Here is a 13,320-nt window from a genome sequence, read left to right as displayed (position 1 = left end):
GCTGACAGGTCGGACCCACCAGCTATATCTTCGCACGCAAGGAAGTGCCTCCTTATTACGCCCAAAAAAATGAATACCCCCTGCTAGCTGGGACCCACCATATTGTTGGGCTGACTTGTGGGCCTACTAAGTTGACGGGGACGGAGGGCTTTGTCAACTTAGTCAATACTCCAGTGACCGTATGATGTCCATCCAACGGCCATAGTGCTTCTTCAACCTCTGGTCTTCTTGCTCCAGCCGCCCAAAGCAGCGCCGGTCGTGCCGCCTGCTCCTGCCTCCCGTGGCTGACTGTGCTACCACGGAGGCCTCACCGCCCCCATACTACTCCCACCACTGGCCAGGCCATCACCCCACTCACCCACACCCCCTGTTATTCTGCGGCGACGGCAGCCTCACACCGCAGCCGAACCAGTGAGCGCTCGTACTCCTCTCCGCGTGGGCATCCACTGCCGCGTCTTGCCCAGCTCCGCGTCGTCCCCTTCCTAGGCCTCGCCGTCGTCCACCGTTGTGGTGCTCTCGGCGCAGCGTGGTCAATATGGTCAACGACCGACTTCCATCAGAAGAGTACTGTACGTGGAGAGGCTGACAGCTGGGTCCACGACAGCCACAAGGAAGTGCCTCCTTATTACGCGGAAAATAATTATTCCTCCACCTGACAGCAGGGACCCACCAGACGGGCCAATAGTATTTTGTGAAAAAAATCGTTTCCCCCTGACTGCTGGGACCCACCGGACGGGCCACCGTATTTCACGAAAAAAAACGTTCCCCCCGCTGTCAGCTCGGACCCACCGGAAGTGCCTCCTTATTACGCACAAAAAATGAATACTCCCCCGCTAGCTGGGACCCACCTTGATGGGAGGCTGACTTGTGGGCCTACTAAGTTGACGGGGATGAAGGGCTTTGTCAACTTAGTCGATATGAACGATTCTAGCTCCAGTGACCGTACGATGTCCATCCAACAGCCGTAATGCTTCTTCAACCTCTGGTCTTCTTGCTCCAGCCGCCCAAAGCAGCGTCGGTCGTGCCGCATGCTCCTGCCTCCCATGGCCGGCTGTGCTGCCGCAGAGACCTCACTGCCCCCTACTATTCCCACCGCTGGCCAAGCCCTGTGGCGACGGCAGCCTCACACCGCAGCCAAACCAGTGAACCCTCGTACTCCTCTCCGCGCGGGCTTCCACTGCCGCGTCTTCCCCAGCTCCGCGTCGTCCCCTTCCTAGGCCTCACCCTCGTCCACCTCTGTGGTGCTCTCCGCGCGGCGTGGTCAACGTGGTCAAGGAACGACTTCCATCGGAAGAGTACTGTACGTGGAGAGGCTGACAGCTGGGTCCATGGCCACAGCCCAGTTTTTTTGTGATTTGCCAAGTAAGTCGCTTTGTCAGGCCTGTTGGGCTGCAAATCTTTCAAGACGAGGAGCCCTTCATTCGGCTGGCCGAGAAAATGGCCCATCAGTAATGAGAAATGGGCTGTACATTTTTAAAACACATCAAACCGGCAATTAGTTTCAAATATCTTTTTTTCATTTCAAAATTTTAAATTACATTAATTTTTATGCGTGCAGAATTTGTTGGATTTTATATTGATATACATTTATTTTTAAAATCAGTTTGAATGTGAGTCGAAATTTCGGGATTAAAAATAGTTCGGACCGCACCGAAATATGCAAAATTTCGTATAATTTTTTAACCGTGGCCACAATATGGGATGTAATGCTAACAAAAAGAATATGGGCTCCAAAAAAAACCTTAAGAATTAGCAAATGGGCTGTAAATTATTAGAAATAATGGCAGATGGGTTGTATGCTGTTTCCCACAGATTTGAGGCTTTCCTAAAAAAAGGTTGATGCACAAGCACTGACTGTTGGATGTCCATCCAACGGCCGTCGTGCTTCTTCAATCTCTGCTCTTTCTGCTCCAGCCGCTCAAACAAGCGCCCGCGGGACTGCCTACTACCTCCTCCCCACGGCCGGCTGTGCTGCCGCGCAGGCCTCACCGCCCCACCATACTCCCATCGCTGACCTAGCCATCCCTCTACTCACGCACACCTGCTGTTATTCTCCGGCGACGGCAGATGAACCAGAAAACCCTCGTACAGTCGTACTCCCCTCCGCGTGGGAAACAACTTCCGAGTCTTCCCTGCCTCCGTGTCGTCCCCTTCCTAGGCCTCGCTGTTGTCCACCGCCGTGGTGCTCTCGGCGCAGCGTGGTCAATGTGGTCAACGACCAACTTCCATCGGAAGAGTACTATGCGTGGAGACGCTGACAGCTGGGTCCACGGCCGCAGCAAGGAAGTGCCTCCTTATTACGCGCAAAATAATTATTCCTCCACCTGACAGTGGGGACCCACCGGATGGGCCACCGTTGCGAAAAAAACGTTTCCCCCCTGACTGCTGGGACCCACCAGCTACACCTTCGCACGCAAGGAAGTGCGTCCGGGCAAAAAAACAAAATGATTCGCCCCCCTGACTGCTGGGACCCACCAGGTACATCTTCGCACGCAAGGAAGTGCCTGACAGTCGGGACCCACCTGGTCGAAGCGTATGTAGCGTTGTCATTCTGGTCGCGAATGTGTACGTACATATATACTGGTGGATGTAGAGGCGCGCACGTGTCGTAGTAGAGGCGCGCACGTAGCATGTACACGTACGTACAGCGGCCAGGGTGCAAGAAAGAAAATACGGCCACGTATGTGTACATACGGGCGGGTCTCGAACGCCTACTCGCGCATATGTACGGCCAGGGCTCATATACATGGCTGGGTCGGAACGGAGAAACAGCGTTGTCGTCGTGTTCATTGGGAGGCAACGGAATGCATCATGTTCATGGGGAGGCAACGGAATGTGTCGTGTTCATCAGGAGGCAACGGAACACGTGGGAGCCAACCGGCTGGGTCGGAACGGAATGTGTGGTCGTGTTCATCGGGAGGGCTTGGACGGAACAGGCGATGGAAACGAGGCCTGGCGTACCATACAACGGAGGAAACGGACCTCCTACGTTCGGAACAGGGTCCTATTGATCGGGAGGGGTCTGGCGTACCACAAAACCGAGGAAACGGACCTCCTATGGTCGAAACGGGGGTCCTATTGATCGGGAGGGATGTGGCGTACCGCAAAACGGACGAAGCGGACTTGTGTTGGAGCGCTACGGTCGAAACGGGGGTCCTGTTCATCGGGAGGGGTGTGGCGTACCGCAAAACGGGACTCCACGGGATATTGTTCATCTCCACCGTCAACCTCCTCCAGCCTCCACGGGCTACCGTCGACCTCCTCCAGCCTCCACGGGCTCCTGTTCATCCAGCCTCCACCGCGCGCTACTCCACCGGCTACTGTTCAACCACCCCTCCACCGTCTACTGTTCATCCAGCCCTCCACACCACGGGGTCCTGTTCAACCACCCCTCCACGGGCACCCCTCCACCGTCTACTGTTTATCCAGCCCTCCACACCACGGGGTCCTGTTCAACGACCCCTACATGGGCACCCCTCCACCGTCTATTGTTCATCCAGCCCTCCACCACACCATGGGGTCTTGTTCATCCAGAGGCAACACCACCGCTCACTGTTCATCCAAACCCCCCTGCAACGCTCACTGTTCATCCCAGAGGCAGCATCGATAGGCTTCAGTTAGCAGCAGTAGCGAAGGAATCGCTCGATTGGGTTCAGTTAACAGCCATTGGTCGATTGCTCGGGTTCAGTAATGCCTAGCCTGCAGTGCAATCGCTCGTGTTCAGTTAGAGCCCAACGCCTCGCTCGGATTCGGTTAGAGCCAACACCTCGCACACACGCGCGTACGTGTATGAGAGAAACGCGCATCGCTCGGCCCCCGACCTCCCACCGTAACGGGAACTCCCTGAAATTTTCCTCACCCTCGCTTCTACCATGGTTTTTTCCGTCATGGACGGCCCAAAGAATGTCATGCAGCTGCATCTCCGGCCCGCCCAGGATGAAAAGCCCATTTTCTGTCATGATTTTTTGTCATAGAAGTAGGAGCCCACCACATCTATGATGATCCCGGGTTTTGTCACAATTATCGTCATAGAAGTGTCATATGTATGACAGAAAAAAAATTCGTTCGGCCCAAAATGTCACGGATGTGTCTTTTTTTGTAGTGTAGATTGGTTCCGCCAAGGTTCCGCCTCGTGGTGGCGGAGTTTCGTCCCGTGAGCTAGCTTATGATTTTTTTCCAGGGAAAAAGACCTCATATAGCATAAGATGGGCACCGGAGGCCTGCCAGGGGGGCCACGAGGCAGGGGGGACGCGCCCAGGGGGTAGGGCGCGCCCCCCACCCTCGTGGGTGGTGGGTGGCCCCCCTGTGGTACTTCCTTCGCCCAATATTTTTTATATTCTGAAACATGCTCCCGTGAAGTTTCAGGACTTTTGGAGTTGTGCAGAATAGGTCTCTAATATTTGCTCCTTTTCCATCCCAGAATTCCAGCTGCCGGCATTCCCCCTCTTCATGTAAACCTTGTAAAATAAGAGAGAATAGGCATAAGTATTGTGACATAATGTGTAATAACAGCCCATAATGCAATAAATATCGATATAAAAGCATGATGCAAAATGGACGTATCAACTCCCCCAAGCTTAGACCTCGCTTACCCTCAAGCGGAAGCCGATATTGAAAAATATGTCCACATGTTTAGAGATAGAGGTGTCGATAAAATAAAATACGGACATGAGAGCATCATGATCATTCTTAGAACAGCAACACACACACACACACACACACACACATATATATATATATATTGTCATATGATCTCTTATGCTAAAGTAACAATTCATTCATAGTTCCAAGTATGAATCATAAACTTCATTGAAAACTAATAAACTATAATCTCAGCCATTGAAGCAATTGCAATTTATCATAACATCGGAAAGAGTCAATATAAGAGCTTTTCAGCAAGTCCACATACTCAACTATCATTTAGTCTTTCACAATTGCTAACACTCACGCAATACTTATGGGTATGAAGTTTTAATCGGACATAGAGAAAGATAGGGGCTTATAGTTTTGCCTCCCAACCTTTTACCTCAAGGGTAATGTCAACAATAATAGTTCATGAAAACTCACATCCCATTGGTTATATATATCAGGATCTTTCCAACACATTGTGCTTGCCAAAGGATAAAATGTAAAAAGGAAAGGTGAAGATCACCATGACTTTTGTATGAAGTATAAGACAAGAATAAAAGATAGGCCCTTCGCAGAGGGAAGCAGAGGTTGTCATGTGCTTTTATGGTTGGATGTACGAAACCTTAATGCAAAAGAACATCACTTTATATTGCCACTTGTGACCTTTATTATGCAGTCTGTCGCTTTTATTTCTTCCACATCACAGGATCGTATAAAGCTTATTTTCTCTGCACTAATAAATCATACATATTTAGAGAGCAATTTTTATTGCTTGCCACAATGACAACTTACTTGAAGGATCTTACTCAATCCATAGGTAGATATGGTGGACTCTCAGGGCAAAACTGGTTTTAAGGATATTTGGAAGCACAAGTAGTATCTCTACTTGGTGCAAAGAATTTGTCTAGCATGAGAGGGAAAGGCAAGCTCAACATGTTGGATGATCCATGACAATATAATTTATTTCAGATGTAAGAAAACATAACCCATTATGTTGTCTTCCTTGTCCAACGTCAACTCTTTAGCATGTCATATTTTAATGAGTGCTCACAATCATAAAAGATGTCCAAGAGAGTATATTTATATGTGAAGACCTCTCTTTCTTTATTACTTCCTATTACTTGCAACGATGACCAAAACTATGTTTGTCAACTCTCAACAACTTTTATTCATCATACTCTTTATATGTGAAGTCATTACTCTCCATAAGATCCATATGATCTCTTTATTTATTTTTATTCTTCCTCTTTTCTTTTATTTTTATTCCCTCAAGATCATAGCAAGATGGCAAAGCCCTTGACTCAACACTAATCTTTATTATATATAGCTCACGGACTCGATTACATAGAAGAACCATAAAGCAAAACTCAAAACTAGATCATACTAAAACTTTATTCTACTAGATCAAGATATTACCAAAAGGATCGAACTAAGAAAAACGGTAAAGATAAAAAGGTGTGATGGTGATACGATACCGGGGCACTCCCCCAAGCTTGGCAGTTGCCAAGGGGAGTGCACATACCCATGTGTTTATGCCTCCTTCCTTAGAGGTGGTGATGATGGAGTTGTTGATGATGTAGGATTGTCGTCCATCTTCCAAGGCATAGCCTCACCATCATAGAATGATGATCTAGTCTCCGGGATCCTCAAATCTGCAGCCAAACTCATCCTCTTGAATCTATATTCATACTCACACAGTTTTGGTTTTGCAGGTCATAGATCTGGGCTTGGAGATGCTCGATTTTCTGATAAAGCTTGAAGATGGTCTGCCTAATGTTCCTGGCATCTTGCTTGGTGTTGTTGGTGAACTCCGTGATCATTATGTGGTTGGCGTCTAGTCCACGCTCCACCATCTCCTGGCACTTGAAAACTTGTTGCTCCATTGCCTCGAGTCTTGTCTCCACGCTTCCGGTCCTCCTTGATCCCTCAACATCATGGATGTGCATCAACCCCTCACGCATCTCAATGGTTTGAGGGTGTTGCAGCACCTCTGTGAGGTAGGGGTTGATGACCTTCTCGAAGAACTTGTCCTTGGGGGCACTTGGAGATGTCATGGCAATCTAGATCTGTCAGAAAAACAGCTCGAAACAAAGACAGAAGATATTTGCGTGATACGGTGGTCAAAACCTTCAGGAGATTATATAATGAATTTTTACCGACCAAAAGAAGTATCGTGCAATAAAACGGAGTCCGGAGAGCACACGCGGTGCCCACGAGACAGGGGGCGCGCCCTCCACCCTCGTGGATGCCTCGTGTCCTTCTCGGACTGCTTCTTATTTTCCTATTTTCTTAAATATTCCAAAACAGAGAAAATTGCTATTAGAACTGTTTTGGAGTCGGTTTACTTACCGTACCTCATACCTCTTCCTTTCCGGAGTCTGGAACATTCTGGAAAGTGTCCCTTATGTATTCCTCCGGGGTTACTGTTCAATAACATTAGTTTCAACATTTATGGGATTACCTGAGATATAATGTTTGATTCTTTGACCGTTCACACTTTAAAGTTGTTGATTTTTATGGCACCGGAACGATAGACCTCCTCGATGACATAAGGACCTTCCCATTTAGAGAGGAGTTTTCCTGCAAAAAATCTTAAACGAGTTGTATAGCAAAACATAATCACCTACATTAAACTCACGCTTTTGTATCCTTTTGTCATGCCATCTTTTAACCTTTTCTTTAAACAGTTTGGCATTCTCATAAGCCTGGGTTCTCCATTCATCAAGTGAGCTAATGTCAAAAAGCCTCTTCTCACCGGCAAGTTTGAAATCATAATTGAGATCTTTAATGGCCCAATATGCCTTATGTTCTAGTTCAAGAGGTAAGTGACAAGCTTTTCCATAAACCATTTTATACGGAGACATACCCATAGGATTTTTATATGCAGTTCTATAAGCCCATAATGCATCATCAAGTTTCTTTGACCAATTCTTTCTAGATCTATTAACAGTCTTTTTCAAAATTAATTTAAGCTCTCTATTACTTAATTCTACTTGACCACTAGACTGTGGATGATATGGAGATGCAATTCTATGAGTAACATCATACTTAGCAAGCATTTTACGAAAAGCACCATGAATAAAATGTGAACCACCATCAATCATTAAGTATCTAGGGACTCCAAACCTCAGAAAAATAACTCATTTAAGCATCTTAATAGAGGTGTTGTGATCAGCACTACTAGATGGAATAGCTTCTACCCACTTAGTAACGTAATCAACAGCAACTAAAATATGTGTATACCCATTAGAGGAAGGAAACGGTCCCATATAATCAAAGCCCCAAACATCAAATGGTTCAATAACAAGTGAATAATTCATAGGCATTTCTTGACGTCTACTAATATTACCTATTCTTTGACATTCATCACAAGACAAGACAAACTTACGGGCATCCTTGAAGAGAGTAGGCGAATAAAAACCGGATGGCAATACCTTATGTGCAGTTCTATCTTCGGCATGGTGTCCTCCATAAGCCTCGGAGTGACACTTGCGTAGGATCTGTTCCTGTTCATGCTCAGGTACACAATATCTAATAACACCATCTACTCCTTCTTTATAAAGGTGTGGGTCATCCCAGAAGTAATTTCTTAAATCATAGAAAAACTTTTTTCTTTTGTTGGTATGTGAAACTAGGTGGTATAAATCTAGCAACAATGTAATTAGCATAATCAGCATACCATGGAGCAGTATGAGAAGCATTTATGACAGCTAATTGTTCATCAGGAAAGCTATCATCAATAGGTAGTGGGTCATCAAGAACATTTTCTAACCTAGACAAGTTGTCTGTCACGGGGTTCTCAGCTCCCTTTCTATCAATAATATGCAAATCAAATTCTTGAAGCAAGAGAACCCATCTAATAAGTCCAGGTTTAGCATCTTTCTTTTCCATAAGATATTTAATAGCAGCATGATCAGTGTGAACAGTTACTTTAGAATCAACAATATAAGGTCTGAACTTATCACAAGCAAATACAACCGCTAAAAATTCTTTTTCAGTAGTAGCATACTTTCTCTGGGCATTGTCCAGAGTCTTACTAGCATATTGGATAACATTAAATTTCTTATCAACCCTTTGTCCTAAAACAGCCCCTACAGCATAATCACTAGCATCACACATAATTTCAAAGGGTAAATTCCAATCAGGTGGCTGAACAATAGGTGCAGAAATGAAAGCTTTCTTAAGTATTTCAAATGCTTCTACACAATCATCATCAAAGACAAAAGGAACATCTTTTTGTAAGAGATCAGTCAGAGGCCTAGAAATTTTCAAGAAGTCTTTAATGAACCTCCTATAAAAACCGGCATGACCAAGGAAACTTCTTATACCTTTGATGTCCTTAGGACACGGCATCTTTTCAATAGCATCAACTTTAGCTTTATCAACTTCAATACCTCTTTCGGAAATTTTATGTCCCAAGACAATACCTTCATTAACCATAAAGTGGCACTTCTCCCAATTCAAGACAAGATTAGTTTCTTCACATCTGTGCAAAACTCGATCAAGGTTGCTTAATCAATCATCAAAGGAAGTTCCATATACAGAAAAATCATCCATGAATACCTCAACAATCTTTTCACAAAAGTCAGAGAATATAGTAGTAATACATCTTTGAAAGGTAGCAGGTGCATTGCATAAACCAGAAGGCATATGTCTATAAGCAAAGGTACCGAAAGGGCAAGTAAAAGTGGTCTTTTCTAGATCCTCTTTTGACATAGGTATTTGAGAGAAACCAGAATAACCATCAGGAAAGCAAAAATGTGTATGTTTGTATAGTCTTTCTAGCATTTGATCAATAAAAGGTAAAGGGTAGTGATCCTTTTTAGTAGCTTTATTTAATTTGCGGAAATCAATTACCATTCTATAACATGTAACAATTCTTTGTGGGATCAGTTCATCTTTATCATTAGGAACAACAGTAATACCTCTCTTCTTAGGGACACAATGGACAGGACTTACCCACTGACTATCAGCAACGGGATAAATTATACCTGCCTCCAGAAGCTTTAGTATTTCTTTTCTTACCACTTCTTTCATCTTAGGATTAACCATCATTGGTGATCAACAACCGGTTTCGCATCTTTCTCCAATTTTATTTTGTGCTGGAATAGAGTGGGACTAATGCCCTTAAGATCATCAAGAGTATATCCAATAGCAGCATGGTGCTTCTTCAGAGTTCTCAATAATTTCTTTTCTTCATGCTCTAAAAGGTTAGCACTAATAATAACAGGATATATCTCTTTCTCATCAAGATAAGCATATTTAAGAGTATTAGGTAAAGGTTTAAGCTCAAACATGCGGTCACCCTTGGGTGGAGGGGGATCCCCTAAAATCTCAACAGGCAAGTTGTGTTTCAAAATAGGTCCATGTTTAAAGAATACTTCATCTATTTCCCTTCTTTCATTCATAAACATATCATTTCCATGGTCGAGCAAATATTGTTCTAAAGGATCATTAGGAGGCACGACAATAGAAGCAAGACCAATAATTTCATCTTTACTAGGCAATTCTTTATCATGGGGTTGTCTATGAAATTTAACGAAATTAAAATCATGAGACATATCCCCCAAACCAATAGTAACAACATCCTTTTTGCAATCTATCCTAGCATTAACAGTATTCAAGAAAGGTCTACCAAATATAATGGGACAAAAGTTATCTTGTGGGGAATCAAGAACAAGATAATCAGCATGATATTTGACTTTCCCACACAAGACTTCAACATCTCTAACAATCCCAACTGGTGAAATAGTGTCTCTATTGGCAAGCTTAATTGTAACATCAATTTCCTCTATCTCGGCAGGTGCAATATCATGCATAATTTCTTTGTATAAGGAATGAGGTATTGCACTTGCACTAGCACCCGTATCACATAAGCCATGATAGCAATGATCTCCTATTTTAACAGAAATAACAGGCATGCCTACAACAGGTCTATGTTTATTTTTAGTATCAGGTCTAGCAATTCTAGCAGCTTCGTTACAGAAGTAAATAACATGCCCATCAATATTATCAGCCAAGAGATCTCTAACTATAGCTATATTAGATTCAACTTTAATTTGCTCAGTGGGTGTAGGTGTTCTAGTGTTACTCTTACGAACCATAGTTGAAGTTGTAGCATGATCCTTTATTCTAACAGGGAAAGGTGGTTTCTCAATATAAGCAGTAGGAACAATAGGATCAACATTATAAGTGATAGTCTTTTCTTTAACTTTAATAGGTTCAACTAATTTTACTTCAATTGGAGGATTATATTTAAACCGCTTCTCCTTAGGGAGATCAACATGAGTAGCAAAGGATTCACAAAAAGAAGCTACTATCTCAGAGTCAAGTCCATATTTAGTGCTAAATTCACGGAAAGCATCGGTATCCATAAAATATTTAACACAATAAAACTTAGGTGTTATAACTGACTCCTTACCTTCGTCGAGATCCCAATCTTCAGAGTTGGGTTTAATTCTTTCCAATAAATCCCATTTGAATTCAATAGTCTTCATCATAAAAGAGCCAGTATAAGAAGTATCGAGCATGGAGCGATTATCAAGAGAAAGCCGAGCATAAAATTTTGAGTAATAATTTCTCTTGAGAGCTCATGATTGGGGCATGAATACAACATTGACTTAAGCCTCCCCCAAGTTTGAGAGATGCTTTCTCCTTCGCGAGGCCAAAAATTATATATATAATTACGATCATGATGAACCAGATGCATAGGATAAAACTTCTGATGAAATTCCAATTTCAATCGGTTGTAGTTCCATGATCCCATATCATCACATAGCCTAAACCATGGCAATGCCTTTCCCTTCAAAGATAAAGGGAAGACCGTCTTCTTAATAACACCCTCGGGCATACCTGCAAGCTAAAATAATCCACAAACTTCATCCACATAGATTAGGTGCAAATCGGGATGCAATGTTCCATCTCCTGTAAAAGGATTAGCTAGCAGTTGCTCTATCATACCCGAAGCAATTTTAAAGTAAACATTTTCAGTAGGTTCAGTAGGTTGAGGAGAAACTCTTTGCTCTACTGGTTGGGGTGAAGATACCCCGAACAAGCCCCTCAAAGGATTATGTTCCATAGTAACAAGTGACAATAAATTTCAGCACACTATATAAATTTTTCCTTACCAAATTCCACTCACCAAAGGCGCTTCACTCCCCGGCAACGGCGCCAGAAAAGAGTCTTCATGACCCACAAGTATAGGGGATCTATCGTAGTCCTTTCGATAAGTAAGAGTGTCAAACCCAACGAGGAGTAGAAGGAAATGATAAGCAATTTTCAGTAAGGTATTCCCTGCAAGCACTGAAATTATCGATAACAGATAGTTTTGTGATAAGGTAATTTGTAACGGGTAACAAGTAATGAAAGTAAATAAGGTGCAGCAAGATGGCCCAATTCTTTTTGTAGCAACGGACAAGCCTGGACAAACTCTTATATAAAGGAAAGCGCTCCCGAGGACACATGGGAATTATCATCAAGCTAGTTTTCATCACGTTCATATGATTCGTGTTCGGTACTTTGATAATTTGATATGTGGGTGGACCGGTTCTTGGGTACTATCCTTCCTTGGACAAGCATCCCACTTATGATTAACCCCTCTCACAAGCATCCGCAACTACAAAAGAAGTATTAAGGTAAACCTAACCATAGCATGAAACATATGGATCCAAATCAGCCCCTTATGAAGCAACTCATAAACTAGGGTTTAAGCTTCTATCACTCTAGCAACTCATCATCTACTTATTACTTCCCAATGCCTTCCCCTAGGCCCAAACAATGGTGAAGTGTCATGTAGTCGATGTTCACATGACACCACTAGAGGAGAGACAACATACATCTCATCAAAATATCAAACGAATACTAAATTCACATGGCTACTTATAGCAAGACTTCTCCCATGTCCTCAGGAACAAACGTAACTACTCACAAATCATATTCATGTTCATAATCAGATAGGTATTAATATGCATAAAGGATCTGAACATATGATCTTCCACCGAATAAACCAACTAGCATCACCTACAAGGAGTAATCAACACTACTAACAACCCACAGGTACCAATCTGAGGTTTTGAGACAAAGATTGGATACAAAAGATGAACTAGGGTTTGAGAGGAGATGGTGCTGGTGAAGATGTTGATGGATATTGACCCCCTCCCGATGAGAGGATCGATGGTGATGACGATGGTGATGATTTCCCCCTCCCGGAGGGGAGTTTCCCGGGCAGAACAGCTCTGCCGGAGCCCTAGATTGGTTCTCCCAAGGTTCCGCCTCATGGCGGCTGATAACCCACAAGTATAGGGGATCGCAACAGTTTTTGAGGGTAGAGTATTCAACCCAAATTTATTGATTCGACACAAGGGGAGCCAAAGAATGTTCTCAAGTATTAGCAGCTGAGTTGTCAATTCAACCACACCTGGAAACTTAATATCTGCAGCAAAGTATTTAGTAGCAAAGTAATATGATAGTAGTGGTAGCGATAGCAAAAGGTAACAGTAACAAAAGTAGTGTTTTTGATATTTTGTAATGACGATAGCAATAGCAACGGAAAAGTAAATAAGCGAAGAACAGTATATGGAAAGCTCGTAGGCAATGGATCGGTGATAGAGAATTATGTCGGATGTGGTTCATCATGTAACAGTCATAACCTAGGGTGACACAGAACTAGCTCCAATTCATCAATGTAATGTA

Source organism: Triticum urartu, chromosome 1A, assembly GCF_056163025.1.
Source record: "Triticum urartu cultivar PI428250 chromosome 1A, HENAU_Tu73, whole genome shotgun sequence".
NCBI classification, from domain to species: domain Eukaryota; kingdom Viridiplantae; phylum Streptophyta; class Magnoliopsida; order Poales; family Poaceae; genus Triticum; species Triticum urartu.
The sequence above is the reverse complement of the archived record's forward strand: the minus strand, read 5'-3'. Positions refer to the sequence as shown.